The 16272-nt window shown below is 37.9% G+C and overlaps 1 protein-coding gene across 14 annotated transcripts in view; it reads right to left on the bottom strand.

Moving 5' to 3' along the window:
* The window catches only part of NAALADL2 (N-acetylated alpha-linked acidic dipeptidase like 2), a 1343235-nt gene extending 1328295 nt beyond the window's left edge, over positions 1–14940 (bottom strand). For 7 of the 14 annotated variants that reach the window (XM_042954981.1, XM_042954986.1, XM_042954988.1 and 4 more), the window contains exons 1-2: positions 14662–14940; positions 9887–9935 (exon numbers count right to left, since the gene is read on the bottom strand). The gene's annotated coding sequence lies outside the window, so the exon portion shown is untranslated. Of the gene's footprint in view, positions 1–9886; positions 9936–14228; positions 14307–14661 lie in introns of those variants that run through there. The other 7 variants (XM_042954993.1, XM_042954989.1, XM_042954985.1 and 4 more) reach the window with 6 other exon arrangements.
* Between the last annotated feature and the right edge of the window lie 1332 nt (positions 14941–16272).

Raw genomic sequence — 16272 nt, forward strand, 5'->3', positions numbered from 1 at the left:
CTGAATAATTCTTATATAATTTCTCATTTTGTCAAAGAACAGTGGGAATTCCCTAAAAACCTTAGGAACCATTTCTCTGGACTATCCACCTTCCCTCCAACCCCTGCCCCACTCTCTTGCCCCTTCCCTCAGGTTTCCCTCTGCCCTGGAAGAATGCTGACTTGTTACTCTGATCTTTAGAGCCCCCAAAAACATAACAGAGACTTGAAAAGATATATTAACTAAATTAGGATCAATCCTGAGTAGCTCAGTAGCTCTACAAGAATAATGCAAAATAATGAATGAAAGTACATTGAGTGTATCTGCACATTCGAATGAAAAAACTGGGAAGGCCATTACTTATAATAAAGGTTTTTAAAAAAATTTTTTTAAACACTAATACATGGATTTGGACAGCAGCAGAGACCTGGACTGTAAGCCAGAACACCAATTTCTAGTCCCAACTTGGTCTCATTTGAATCAAACCTGTGTGAGTCTGAGCAGATCATTTAATACGTCTTTATAAAATGAAAAGGGCTAAACTAGAAGATCACTTACAGTAACTTATACTCTAACAATATAAGTATAATCTTCTCTAGAGAATAAAACAAATATAAAACTAGTATTGATTTTTTTAAGTAGGTTCCATGCTGGGCAAAGAGTCCAACCTGGGAACTTGAACTCATGACCCTGAAATCAAGAGTCAGACACTTAACTGAGCCAGCCAGGCACCCCAAGTGTTGATTTTTATCTCCCAACATTTGTGTTTATTAGTCTCATATAATTATATATTTCAAAGAAGGATGTAATGTGGTTTTTAATGAACGATACATAAAATAAGGCTGTTATAACAAAAGTTGATGTTCTAAAAATATACTTTTTTCAAGTTTACCAATCTCAATTTCCACATTCACATGTTCAATATCAACAGAAGAAACAAAAAGTGGCTGAAAACAGACTAAGCATAATAAACTTTTGAAAAAGAAAATCCTAAAAATGTTATAAGTACTGCTATCTAATAATATCAACATCAAACCATCATCTCTCCAAACTATGTAATAAAATCAGTATTTCAGATAAAACCATAGTTTTGTGAATTTTAAAAAAATAACAAGACGAAACATTATTTTACCTTTTAGAAATGATTTTCTCACTCCTCCAATTACAACACAAGCTCTGTGAAGGGCAAATCAGAATATTCTTCTTCGTTTTTCTCAGCAAAGAATAGCTCTCGATGTTTACTGAGTTTACCTGAACTGAACTAATTCTAGGTGCAAATGGTTTTCACTTCTGTATTATCATTATAAAAATCCATGATTTCCTAGACCTGTTCATAAACCATGTTTCAGGTCATATATCCCAGGATTCATTTTGGGGGAAAAAATGGTCAAAATGATTTAATCTTTCCATATCTCTACTTTTCCCCATGACTCCCTACTTTGTAGTATAACTTGGTGACAGTAAGTGTCCCAAAAGGTGAACATGGGCTCAGGAGATGGCATTCCTGACACCCACATGTGACCCATTTATCATTTCAACTCCAACTCTGTTATTGACTCTCACTCATTCCTGTTAGCTCTACCTTGAACACCTTTTATACTGTCAAGCTTCCTGCTTCTTAATCACAAAGTTCTTATATTCTAAGTGTCTTTGAGAACTACTTAGAAACAGACTTCCCTTGTATGACGCTAGGATTTTTCATCTTTCTCATTCCTGCCCTCTCATTCCTGCTTTCCCACTCACCCATCCCTCCAACACACACACACACACACACACACGCACACGCACACACACATGCACACGCACACACACACACACACGTGTGTTATTCTCCTTTGTAAGCTTGCCAAGGGGCAAAACCTGGTCCTATTGGCTATTCTCAGACACCTTCCTGCAAAGGAAACTTTCATTTCCTATCAATAAATCTATCTTTTCTTTTCAATATACCAACTTTGCTTAAGCAGCAAAAGTCAGTGAAATAACAAGATGAAGTTGTATTTTCAACCACCAACCCTATCTGATGTTAGCCTTAGGGATCCTCTGTGTGCCTGGCAAGGCTAAGTATAGAGTACACGCACGAGATTATAATCTACTTGCGGAAGTACAGTATCTTCACATAGGGAGTAGGGGGGGTAGAATGCAGTAGAAGCTCTGGTTTGGCCTGCTATGTGTGCTATAGCACATTATAGAGCACTTAGCTTTTGTTATGAAGATAAACTCATTTAATAAGTTTAGTAAGCACACTCTGTGCGCTGTAATAAGGAGGCAAAGATTAAAAGACATCATTTCTGCCCATGTGGTAAATAGAACATCAGGGTAAAAGATGCACTAAAAACTGTTTTAATAAAGGCAGCCATATATACAAAAGGTCATAGGACCACAATGGAGGGAACGTGACTGGCTCTGGGGATGGAGGTACAGCCATTTCCCAAAAGATATTTCAACTGGCTATTGCTGGATTTATAGGCATCTATCATTTAGAGAAAGGAGAAAAGCATTCCAGGCAAAGTATCCACACAAAACACAAGTGGGCACAAAACAATGCTAACACATCCCCTAAATTCACTGGACACGCCCCTTCCTTCAGCATCTTCAGGCCAGAGTGCCCCGTTTTCCCCACACATGTGTAAGAATGGGGTGGGGGTGGAGGAATTAAAATCAAAAACTATGTTTAGGATAAGGGACAGGGGATGAAAGTGGAATCTATAATGGAGGCCAGATTACAATGGGCTTTGTTCCTTGGGCTTAGTTTCATCCAAGGGCAGTGAAGAGATGTCAGAGACTTTTAACCAGAGGAGTGACAGTATTAGACAACTGGATATCAGACAGCTGTTGATTGAAGGTGACTTGTAGAATCTCCCCAGTCTTTCACCCACAGAAAGCCCCCTCACTAACCTCAATAAAGACTTTTCTTTGAGAAAGAAAGCCCCTTCCTTGGGGCTTGGCAAAGAATACAGAAAACGGTTTCAATCTAGACCATATCTGATCTCACCAGATCCTCTTCCCCAAGACTGCTGGAGGATGAGAAAATGGAGAAAAGGGAAAGAGGAAAAAAGGAGAACAAACATTAAGCATTAGGTACCAGGCAAGGCACTAGGTGCTTCACATACATTATTATCAGATTTAATTCAAAAAAACCTTCTGAGGTAGATAAAATCATTCCCATTTTAGAGAAGCCAACCAAGTTGCCAAGTATCACAGAGTAGTAGAATATGGAGGCGGAAAATAGGAATTAAACCCAAACTCAACTAACTCCAAAGATATTCATGTGTGTAAGGATAATGTAGTTTTCCCCCATGCCATCTTAATTTATTTTTACAATGAACATTGTCTAGTGGACTATTTAGTCTAGTATCACTTTATAAATAAAGAAATTAAAATTCTGAAAGGTGGTCATACATATAATAAGTGGGTTGAGGAGTAGATGAGGTATAAGAGAAAGACAAGGCAGATGTCCTAGAAGGGTGCATTAGCTGCATAAAAAAGCGAGCTACTGAAATACAGGTACCAAACTGACAAGACTCTTCCTCCATTATCCTTAGCGCTGCACTAATGAACAATGTTTTATTGGTTTCAATGCTATTTTTGTTTCTACATTAAAGTGAAGGAATAGTTATGCAGATAAAATATGTATTGTAAAAATGGGTAAAGATTTCTTTTTTGCTACCCCCCAAAAACATGTAAACCAAAAGGAAGACATGAGAAACAGCAATTCTTTAATCAGACACAGAGACTAGTATAATGGCAGTCCTTCTTTAGCAAACATTAATTTAAAGGTTTTGTAACTACTTTGTCCTGAATACATTATGCTTTTTTTATCATAAAAATGCTTAGAGGAGTTCAAATTGGATAAATACTAAGAAAATATCTAGATTATAATACAAACACATCAAGCCTCTATTATGTAGCTTTCTGCTTGCTTTAGAATTGAATTGACTGATATGAAAAATCACACAATTAGATTTTTATATTTGATACTGAACAAAGAACAGCTGCTTTTTTATAGATATATACCAGGCTACAATGAAGTCAGGAGCAATTTTTCCATTCAAGGAAAGAACCGGTGATGATGAGTCACATGAATCTCACCAATGTCACTATCTCTAATATTGACAATAAATTAATCCCTCAGTACTAGCAGAATCCACACCAACATTCCCAAATTGAGGTTGATACAGAGGTTAGAGACAGATGGCAACATACCCTGTCATCCTTGGTAAAGATAAAAACCAAGCCACCTTTTCTTTCCATACATACATAGTATCAGGAGTTTTTTTACTAACTTAAGAAATTTTCAACATTTAATAACAAATAAAATAGGTTTTTCTTTTTACATTCTGAGTGAAATTAAAGATCTGAGGGAAAATTACATCATTTCAACTGGTGGAACACAGTAAAATATATTAGAAAGATGACCATGCTCACTGTCTGTCTTGCCCTATGTACCCAACTCAAAATTAGTAAAGGAAGTATAAATATATACATATATATATATATGAGTATATATGTTTATGTTTATGTTTTAACATTGGAAAATGGATAAAGAACATAATGAAGATGACAGTAACCTGAACTATTGTTTAAATATCACTACAATAACAATGACATACATTCAGATACCAGAGCAAAAACAGAGAAGAGAAACAGGAATTCTTTTCATTATTCTGATAAAAAGAATGGGGAAGAACTAATGAAAAAGCAGCTACTACTATGACAGTACAAAATTTCAATAGTATCTCCAAAACTCCAAAAAGTTTCTAATTTACTATCTGAAACCAGATAGAAGATAGCTTGTTTCATATACTGAAAAGCACAAACTGTCAAAAAAATGAAGCTAAAAATATTTTTAAAGTTATTAAGATATATGTAAACTGTACTTCAACAGTACATTTATATCATTCACATAATAATATGTGACACTAAAATCCCAGATCATGACTTCCTGGAAATACTTCTGAAGAATTTCTGAGACCCTAGTGATAGAGTAATTATCTTCACAGGATGTTGGTTAAACAAAGTAAGTGAATAACTTGATATGGTAGTTGTAAACATTAACACCTATAAAAATCAAACGTGGCACAATGTCACTTAATAGTGCTTTTGATAATGCTAAAATGTTATTTTCCTCCAACTCTGGGTTCCACAGGAAAATACAAGGCTGGTTCGGTACTTAAGACCTTCAGGAAGACCCTGTTTCTTGTATTCCCCTATTTTCACTTTTAAGTTTTGTCTGGGCAATTCCAGTACACAAATAAGGATTTGTCATAAAGATAGGCAGGCATCACAGGGTATCACCTCATCCCCATCTTCAGGCATATGAATGTCTAACCTTCCAAAACACAAGTTTTAGAAGACAAATTTGAGATTGAGCCTTAAAAAACTTTCACAAATGATTTTATCTCTATCTTTGTGACTATTTTAGCTATTTAAAGCTCTCCTGAAGCATGATAATATTTCATCTTTCTCTTACATGGCCCCAAATATGAAATGATCTACCATGTACATAAAAATATCTTAAAAATTAGAAAAAAAGAATGAGTAATTCCTTAACTAAGTTAAATATCTCTGATTCTTTTAGTATCTACTTTTGCAGCATGCTTTAAGAGGGATCTTTGTGGTGATGGAATAATTTGATTATGGTGGTGAACTGCATGAATCTACACTTGAGATAAAATGACATAAAATTATACACACATATTGGGGCACCTGGGTAGTTCAGTCAGTTGAGCATCCAACTCTTGATTTTGGCTCAGTCATGATCTGAGGGTTGTGAGATCAACCCCTGCACCAGATTCCATGAGTGTGGACCCTGTTTAAGATTCTCTCTCCCTCTCCCCCTGCCTCTCTCCCCTGCTCACTTGCTCACTCTTTCTTCAAACAAACAAACAAATAAATACAATTTTTAAAAAACTAGACACACGTTTTACCAAAATCTATTTCCTGGTTTTAACTGTACTCGTTTTAATACATGTAAGATGTTATCAATAGGGGAAACCATGAAGAGAACATAGGACCACTCTGTACTATCTTTGCATGTTCCTATTTATCTACAGTTTAATGCATCTCACAGAAATCATAAGATCTCACTGCCAGAAGTATAGGAGAAAAGTAGAAAGAGTAAGAAGGAACATTATTCCTGCAAATCTAAGATATCAATGTGGGTAAACACCAGGAAAGCAAATAACAAAAGCAGGTATATAATGGCAATAATCTGAATATTTGACAGTATATAATAAGCTTAATGGGACTAAGCATGATGTGAATATAACAACCAAATTATCTATCTGTATGTCAACCTATATCCTTTTCTGGGGTCTGAAAATATATCCTACAGACCTACTATAAACAAGAAATTCTTTCAAAATCTTGAATTTTATTTTAAAATGCATGTATTTTACACTGATGTCATTTTCACATTCATTTATGTTTTTAAACATTTAATTTACCAGTTAAATTATTTACCAGAATTATTTTTTTTACCAGAAAATTAATAAAGGGAAACTTCATTTCAAATGGAGTCAGGGAGCCCTGAAGAGAAAGCTCTCATGCAAATCTTGCCATCAAAGCTTACTTCACATTCCTGGGCAGAAAGAAGTTCACTTTACTACCCCAGCAGGAAGAAAGAAGATTTCCACCTTGCCCAGCAACAGCCTAGCCAACGACAACCTGCCACAACTCAGCCAATGAGAAAACAATCGGCACCCTGAACTCTCACTTTCCTCCAACAGACTTTTGTTCAAAGCATTCCCTCCCCAACTTCCTCCATTTTCTCTATCAAATAACTATGGTTTGTCTATCGTTTGCCATCGCTTGTATGTCCCAAATTGTAATTCCTCTGTTATTCCCAAATAAATTCATTTTGCTGATAAAATAACTGGCTATTTTATTTTTAAGGTTAACACCAGTTTCCCCCCCCCCAAAAAAAAACGTTAGTAAACCTGGCATTCACAGAAGATGGACAAGCTTATCTGTAGCTTGGAACCCTCCAACATAACTCAGAGTACCCCAATTGGAGAATCATCGTTTTATTTTCAACTTACAAGGTGGTGATTCACAAATTGTTTTGCTGGCCTATTCTGAAATAGCCATTAGATCCTTGTTGACTAAGCTAACTTCAAGAAAATTCTTAGAAGAGGAATAACTGCTAGCAATGTATCATTTCAGCTATGACTTCCAAAAAGGCCTTATCCTAGGAACCATGTACCTGCCTCCTGTACACAGAGCCTCCCCAAGGAAACATCATCTATACACCGTCTCACTTCAACAAGAAGGAGTAACGCCTGAGGCATTTTCACAAACATATGTAAGAGTAGGCTTCCTGCATAAGTAGCTTAAAAATACCTGGTTCTTATTTTAAAGTTTTCTGGGAATTTAGCAAAATTAAATTTAGAGAAAAGGTCCAAAACTACAAGGCTCATTTAGTCGTTCCCAATCAGATTCACATCACTTGACAAGGTCAGACAAAGGAAGCTTTTATCACCTCAATGTAATTAAAAATCTCAAGCTGACTTCTATGACCAGCATTTCAAAAAAGTGATACAATACACCAGAAGGTATTTACTTTGGTTTGAACACACTCTAAGAGTTCTGAAGTCTAGCAGGAAATAATGTTTCTGGTTTGGTAAAACAAACAAACAAAAACTGAATGGTCCCCTCTGGGAGCTAAGCTGTAAGTGCTTCTTAAAACCAGGAGATACCCAAAAAGTTGTTAAATCACTGAGTAATGTGTTAAATTGAAAATTAAAACAAAACAAACAAAGAAACTACTACTTACATAGAGAGTACGATCTGTTTAAAAGTGTTTCTACTGTGTTTTTTCTCCAGTTTCTAATTGTAAAAAAAATAAACAGATCCAAAGTACATTTAAGAATGCATTATTTGAGGTTATTTTATCACCAATGATAACTGAACGCAACGCACAGGAATAAGACAGCACAGCTCATACAGAGTTATAAATTTACCAATAAATAAGGCTGGACCAATGTAATAAATAAAGTCCTAAAACTGAAGAAGTTAATGAATAATTTTATATACTAACGTTGTAAAAAAGCAAAAAGCCATCTCTAATGTAGAAAACATTCATCGATGGTACTATATACAATGGAAAAGTCAAAAGTATAGACTTTTCATTATCTGTTTTTAAAGGATTCATAGCTCTTCTAAAATTTTTCACAACTGAACATCTAAAAATAAAATATCCATAATATATTCCTAAACAAACCACACTGTGGTAATTAATACTGAGAGCATAAATTCCATTATTAAAACTTAACTGTTTATACTTTGAAACCACACTTATAAACAAATAGGGAAAATCATGCTGAATTCAAAATACTAAGTTTCTATGAAGACAAATCACCTTTCTTATCTGAACTGCTCAGATCAAAATGTCAAAACAATTAAATTACAATTTTGTCTGACATCCAATATCCTATGCAACAGTGCAAAACAGACAAGCCTGATTTCAAGCATACCGTTTGCTTTTAAATGGCAAACAAATTGAGCAATGAATCAAATTTTGCAAAAGAAAACATGAGACAATATGCCAGATCACAGAGGTCAAGGTATTCATCAAGACTCACTTTCTATGTAACTATATGCTTTTGGCTCAGGGGGAGAAATTATCCATTCCTTCATACAAATACAAAAATAGACAAACATAGGACAGATACTTATCTGCCTATATACCAAATATGACTATAAATCACATTTTTAAAAATCACATTGATTTTTTTAGCTATATGTGCATACTTATATTTATGTGTATTCATATCTGTATACATGTTTACGCATGTGAGACCTTAAATTTTTGGCTTAACAAACCTAGTTCTTCCATGTTGCTATCTTATCTATTTCTCTAAATGTACCATGTAAAAAAATTATACCATCTTATTTTTTCAGCTGTAAAAAGGACTAAAATGATCTTGAGCTACCTGTTCATTTTTCAGTAAAACAAAACAAAACAAAACAAAACAAAACCTGAAGGCCAAAGAAGACATGGACACAAAAGCTATCCAGGGACAGACTGGTAAAAAAAAATTAGATAATTTTTTGCCCAAACAATCATGTTATATACTAAAGGCACAGACTCCTAAAAACTGATTAGGTACTGTCAGATGAAACAATAATGGGCTCCTATTGTTATATTTTATATTTACTTACTTTTTAAAGGAAAGTGTTCTTTCAAAAATTCACTAAGCCCTCATGAGAAAATAAAATAATGACACACTAGAATATTCTACCCAGGCATATTTAGATTTCATACCTTTTCAACTCTAATGTACATTCAGGATTAGTCAGCATCTTTAAGACTTTACATATAATCACAATATAGGACTACCTAAGTACAAATCATTGATTTATCAATTAATTTTCATTCTCTGGCTAAAATTCTTTTCATATATATTTTTCCTATGTAGCTAAAAAGAATGCAGCATTATAGCTTAGGATAAGGATGCTGTAACAGAACTGCTTGTTCCACTACTTACTACTATGTAATCTTGGGCAAGTTACTTACCCATCCATGCTTCAGTTTCATTTTTGAACTAATAAGACCTGTCTAATGGGGTTTTGGTGAAAATTAAATGTGTTAGTACATACAAACCAAAACAACAGTGCTAGCTCTTAGTAAATGCTTAAAAAAATATTAGCAATTATTGCTAATTTCTGGTGGCCTAATAGATTAACTAACATATTGGAGCTAAAGGAATCTCAGAGACAACGTAGAATAGAGTTTGGCAGACATTATGTAAAGGACCAGAATAAATATTTCAGCCTTCTCCAGCTACACCATCTCTGTCTCGACTACCCAACACTACAGTCTATGACAAATGCAGATACTATGATCTATAATAAATACAGACAATAAACTGATGGATATAGTTATGTTCCAAAAAACTTTACTTACAAAAACAGGTGACAGACTGGAGTTTACAGCCCCCTGATATAGACACACTCTACAAAAAAGTGAAGAATAGAGAGATCAAATGAGTAACAGAAATCTGCCCAGCAAGTCATTGGCATGTACAGAACTAGAACCAACTAAAATTCAGTTCAACTGTCTTTTTACCTATCATATAGGAGAGGCTCCATGAAGTCTTCCTATTATCTACAAACAGAAGCAATCTCTCCATTTTCTACCCTCCCACAACAAGATCAACAGAAAATTGACAGACTTTATTTTTTTTTAAAGCTTATTCATTTCTCAGAGACAGAGCATGAGTGGGGGAGGGGCAGAGAGAGAGGGAGACACAGAATCTGAAACAGGCTCAGACTCTGAGCTGTTAGCACAGAGCCTGATGCGGGGCTTGAACTCATGGACCACGAGATCATGACCCAAGCCGAAGTCTGACACTTAACCGACTAAGCCACCCAAGCACCCAGAAAATTGACAGATTTTAAAGGGTGATAAATTCACTGGAGTTCATTATACTATTCTCCCTACTTTTGAGTGTCTGATAATTTCCATAATAAAAATTTTTTAAACTTCAAACATTTAGCAAGTCTCTCAGAATATTAGTGTACATTCTTTTGTTTTTGTCTCTAGTAGATATGGCAATTTGAAGGCAGGGATTATGTCATTTGCATCTTGGTATCACTATCTCCTGCCTCATACAGAATCCTATTTTATAATTAGAATTCAATAAGCAAATGGTCCCTAAATAACTAAAGGAGAGTCATCTCAAACAGATACTATTTCCAATTCCAACAATCCTCTCCAACTTGTCAAACTGCTCAATATCCATAAGTAAGGTTGTCAACATGCTATCTTTCCCTATACCCAATTGTTGCCAATCCAGTCTCATTTATATCATTTTCTTTTTTTTTTTTTTTTAACATTTATTTATTTTTGAGAGATAGTGTGAGCAAGGGAGGTGCAGAGAGAGAGGTAGACACTGAATCTGAAGCAGGCTCCAGGCTCTGAGCTGTCAGCACAGAGAGATCATGACCTGAGCTGAAGTCGGATGCTTAACCGATGAGGCCACCCAGGCGCCCCTCATTTATATCATTTCAAAATCTAACCTCAAATCTACTTCTAGCTAACATCTCTTTCTAGGTCTGATACCACCTATCCATAAGTGGATTCACCACCACCAACAACACTGCTCTCCATCAGATTCCATTTGGTACTCAACAACTAAACCATCTGTTTGATGTGATGATAATATTCTTAGAACTTTACTGTAGTTATCTAATAGCACTAGAGCTAAAATTCAATGTTTTTACCTTCCTCATCGTAGCCTTTCCCAGATTTCATGATATGATCTTGCTTACCTTATTTCTTCTTTCACATGTAGCTAAATTTTATTCTAGAATCTCAACTTTCTTTCCAAGTCTTCTCCCGAGCAGAACCCAAGGCTGAAATTCCCTCTTCTTTCCTCAATAAACACGTATTTCTTTGCTTCAAGAAATTTTCACAATCTCAAAGTATGTGCTCATCAAATATGCCATGAACCAAGAGGAAAAAAGATAATATTTCCTACAAATTTCTAATGTACCACAACTGCCACTCACCACAATGACAAAAGAGAAGAGATCCAAAGAGGACATCCACACACATTCCCACCTGCATCTGTGTCCACAGTTCTCCCTCACTTATTACTATAGATAAATAGTCCATCCTACTAATAGATAACCTCTCGACTGTTGCATCCTCTCCAACATAAGAACAATCCCTCTCTCTCCTTGCATCATCAATTTCCCAGGTCTTTGGGCTCTTTCTCATTAGCATAACAACATACCATTGTTTCACACATCATTAAAACTCTTTTTATATCATATAGCCCTCCAACAAATCCTCCATTTCTCTCCCTACTTTTTCAATAAAAATCTTCAAAGATTTTTGATGCATACCATCATGCTCTTCAATTTTCTCTTCTCTATCACATTCCAAACTAGCTTTCACCATCCACCACTCCATGGAAAGTATCATCAAATCACCAATGATTTCCTTTGCTAAGTCAATTGTCAATCTTCATCTTTAAAACAGGTGACCAGTCCCCTCCCTAATTCTTCAAACACTTCCTTCATTTGGCTTCCAGGAGCCCACACTCTCCAGCTCTTCCTATTACCAAGTATGCAGCTAGTTTTTAGAATCCTTTGATCATTCCTTCTCAACTCATAATGTGGGAGTGCCCCAATGCTGTCCTTGGTCCTCCTCAGTTTTCTAAGCCCACACATTTTTTTATGAATTTATCCAATCTCTTCACTTTTAAAATCAGTTATATGCTGAAGAATCATAAATTATCATTAGCCTGGCCTTCAGACTGCCTGCTTGACATCCCCACTTGGATATTTAACATGCATCCAACCCTTAACACGTTCAAACCCAAATTCTTAATCCTCACCATATCGTTCTCATGCTCTATTCCCATCTCAGTAAATGGAAATTCTATATTTTCAGTTGCTTAGGCAATTAAGTTCTCCTAAATTTCTTTTGCTTTCACACTCCATACCCAATCTGTCAGCAAATCCTGTGGATTGTACCATCAAAATACATCCAGAATCTGAACTTTTCACCACCTCCACTGTTACCATCCTGGTCTAACCTACTATCATCTGTCACATGGATTATTATAATAGCCTAACTGGCCCCCCCTGCTTCCGCCCTTGCCTTCCTTCAATCTGTTCTCATTATGCCACGGTAATGGTGTTAAATAGTTGTTAGTTCTGATGAAAACACTCCAAAGGCTTCCCATATCATTTCAAGTAAAATCTAGAGTCATTACAATAGCTTACTAGACCATTAGTACAATCTAGTCTCTCTTTCATTTAAGACCATACAGCCTATTTCCCTCCTTCCTCCACTCTACTGAACCCACGCTGGCTTCTTTGTGGATCTCTGAACACACCATTTTGTTCTGTAGACCTAGAAAGCTCTTGCCCCAAATATCACATGGCTGACTCCTTCAACTACTCTAAGTCTAATGAAAGGTCACCTGCTCTGAAGGTCTTCCCTTACAATCCTTTTTTAAACTACTAAACACACACACACACACACACACACACACACACACACACCCTTTCCCCACGGCACTTACTATAGTAACATCACATATTTTTCTATGTATTGTATATACTGTCTCCCTCCACTAGAATGTATATTCCAAGAAGGCAGTATATTGCAGCGCCAAAAACAATGCTTGGCACACATCGGGCACTCGATAAATATTTGTTGACTAAATGAATAAGTATTCATGTCTCTATGTAAATCTGATAATGCTTTTGTAAGCAAGTAACAAATTGATCATTTCATCCTTGTTAGTCCTATAACAAAAGTCCATAATACTCTTTGTATGGTACCAGGAATATATTAGATCACTCTTGTGAAGAGGAGTTACTTTCTTATTTCTCAGAAGTCTTGAAATCAGAGATTACTGCCAATTGAAACTACTGTTAAAGATATCCTCTTCCTATTGAGAATTCTTAAGGGATTTTAAAGAAATGGGGAAAATCCTACTCCAACATAAAACCCAATCCTTTCCTTACTCCTTTTTGACCATTCACCCAGAGCACTTTGTATCACTTTTGCAGTAGTGTTCACCATGGTCCCTTCTCCTGGATATGGAGTCTCTGCAGGACAAGAACTGAATCTTGTTTCTCTCTTAACCCGTCATCCAGTACCCATGACCGGCATTCAAAGAACTGTTATTGGATTGAACTCAATGGAGTGAATACCACAGAAACCTGTGACATAACTGCTTATAGTTGTCAAGATGTAGTCCATCAACAAGTAGCACCGCTATCTAGGTTTCTACGGTCGGTTTCTAACAAACCCACGTCTTCTGTTATGTCTAAGTGAGGACATTCATGCGCAGGTCCAGGATCTATTACTGCTCTCAGGATGCACAAGTCACAGGAAGCAAAGGGAGGATAGAAAAGTAAATGATACTGTACGTGTGCCTGTTATTCTAACAGTGAGGAACAAAAGAACACAGACACCAAAAGATGAGACACCCAACAAACGGGGTGATGGAAGGGGGAAAAGTACAGAATTCGGAAAACGAAGGGGTCAGGGGGGCTAGAGGATGGAGCTACGCAAGGAGACCGCAGGGCAAACGTGTACTAAGGCTGACGCTAAGGTAGAAGCCAGCGCAGGCGCTAATCACAGGCTGCTCTTTCAACACTTTCTCCTAAACTTCCTCGAGAAAGCGGTCCTGCGCGTCCTCCGGAGCGGCATTCCACACGCGGGGCGTCACTCGGGGCGAGCCATCCCCAAAACACCGGTCCGCAGCGCCGCTCGTCTTTACCTGCGTCCCGCTAGGGTGCCGCGTGGGACAGCCCAGCCGGCTTGCGTGCATGTGTGAACGTGTCAGAAAAGGGCACTCGGGAGTTGCCAGGCTCCGCTCGTAGACAATCGGCTTCGAGAGGTGGGCGGGGGCCTCGAGGCGGGGATGGGGGCTCTATTCGCTGGGGGCCAGCGAATGGCGGGGGGACTGGCGGAGCCAGGTGCCCCGCGCGCCGCCCCTCGGGGTTGCCCCCGCCCTGCCGCCGCCCGGGCGCCCCTCCGCCCGGATCCTGACGCCCGGTCGGCGTCCCGGGACCCACGCAGGGGTGCGGCCAGCGCCACAGCCGCGCCAGTCTGGGCGGGAGACAGGGCCGAAAGGCTCGGCCCAGACCGCGCCGCCTCAGAGCGCCTAGCTGGTTTTGGCAAAACTTTGAAAACAGAAAGACTTCGTTTACCTGAGCGGCGCGGGCGCGGGCTCGTCTGCGGTACGGCTGCCGAGCGCGGGCCGGGTTTTCAGCAGCCGTAAAGCGGGAGGAGAGCGCGCGAGCCGCGGCGCGAGCCCTCGCCCCCGAGCGGCGGCCCCGGCGCCTCCGCCGCGAGCGTCAGCCGCTTGGCAAGGAGCGGGCTGGGCTGAGTCATAATAAAAGACACGTTTGCCGAGCGAAGTGGGAAGAGGGGCCTCGAGGAGCCGTGTTAAATGGCAAGAGGTTCAAAAATAGGAAAGGAATTTTTTTTAAGGGGACAAAACTGAAAAGCTTGTCTCAAGGTGGAACAGATATGAGCTTCTTTTATAATTTGCAAATAGTTTACAAATACTCTTTGTGTCTAATAAAACTTTTTATTAAAGATTTTTTTTCTTTAAGTGCATTACCTGTGGAGCCAGTGAATGGGGTATAACGCTCAGCTTCACTTGCAGCTCTCAGACCTTGTGCAAGTTACTTGAATCCCTTGCCTTTGTTTCTCATCTGTCAAACAGGATAATAAAAGTGCCTCCCTCCGGACAGAAAATGCTTGGAGGGTACTTGGCATAGTACCTGTACTAAACGTTAATTATTAGGATTTAAAAATAAACTGGGGTTAAGTGAAGACGAGCCTAGAGGAGCAGCTTTACAAGGAAGGATTCAAAAATAAAGCAAGGACTTTTTGCAAGTGGGGTAAATTAGATAAATGCCTCAATGGAAGAAAATAAATTGGTGCCTGTAAAAAAATAAGTGAAGTCAATAGATGTAGCTGAGGTGGAAAAAGGAAAAGAAAAGGAAAAGGGCGGAGGGGGCAAGGAAAACTGGGTGCAGTGACCAGACATCTGAAGGAAGCTTCATGGGGAATGGAGGAGGAGTATATTTACTTGCTATTTAGAAAATCATGACAAACTCCCTCTGCTGAGGGAGATTTTTAAAAAATATTTGAACAGATAAACAACTGTCTCAAAATGAGCCCCAAATGAGGAGCCTTCGCTCCAATGAATGAGATTTGGCAGTTCTGCAAAATGAGGAAATTCTTCCTTGTGCTGCATCTTAGTGGGTTGAGTCATCAAACCCATAGCAAAACTTAGTGGGCTGGATTCCTGAAAGACATGCCAGATGGATGCATTCTGCTTAGTTTTAATAACTGTATGATGTTCCCTCTGTACTGTCAATTTTGGAAGAAAGGAATCTGAATAAAGATTTGAGAAGAGAACTTGAAAATAAAAGCTAAGCTAGTTATTTATTATATGAGTATCCATCCACAATGAGCATACAGTTAAAGACTGCAAAACAAGTAACCTTTTCTCCCAGTTCTGTTCTCTCTTCCCTTTGTTTCTGCTTTTAATGTATTTCTTTTTATCCACTTTTATTATATCATTTTTATACAATGAACCTACCCAGGGGAAACGTGGTTTTAATTAATACTAAGGCATGGAAGGAATTTTAGCTAGGCCTCTCTAAGTAGGGTCAAACTTTCTGAAAGAAAGGTTTTTCAGTTGAAGTTTTAATGAGAGCAAGGGTAAATTGGCAGATGTGAAATCAGAAGTTATTCTAGACAAACAAGAAAATAGACTGAAAAAGAGAATGGAGTAGAAATCAGAA

Source organism: Panthera leo, chromosome C2 (genome assembly GCF_018350215.1).
Source record: "Panthera leo isolate Ple1 chromosome C2, P.leo_Ple1_pat1.1, whole genome shotgun sequence".
Lineage (NCBI taxonomy): Eukaryota > Metazoa > Chordata > Mammalia > Carnivora > Felidae > Panthera > Panthera leo.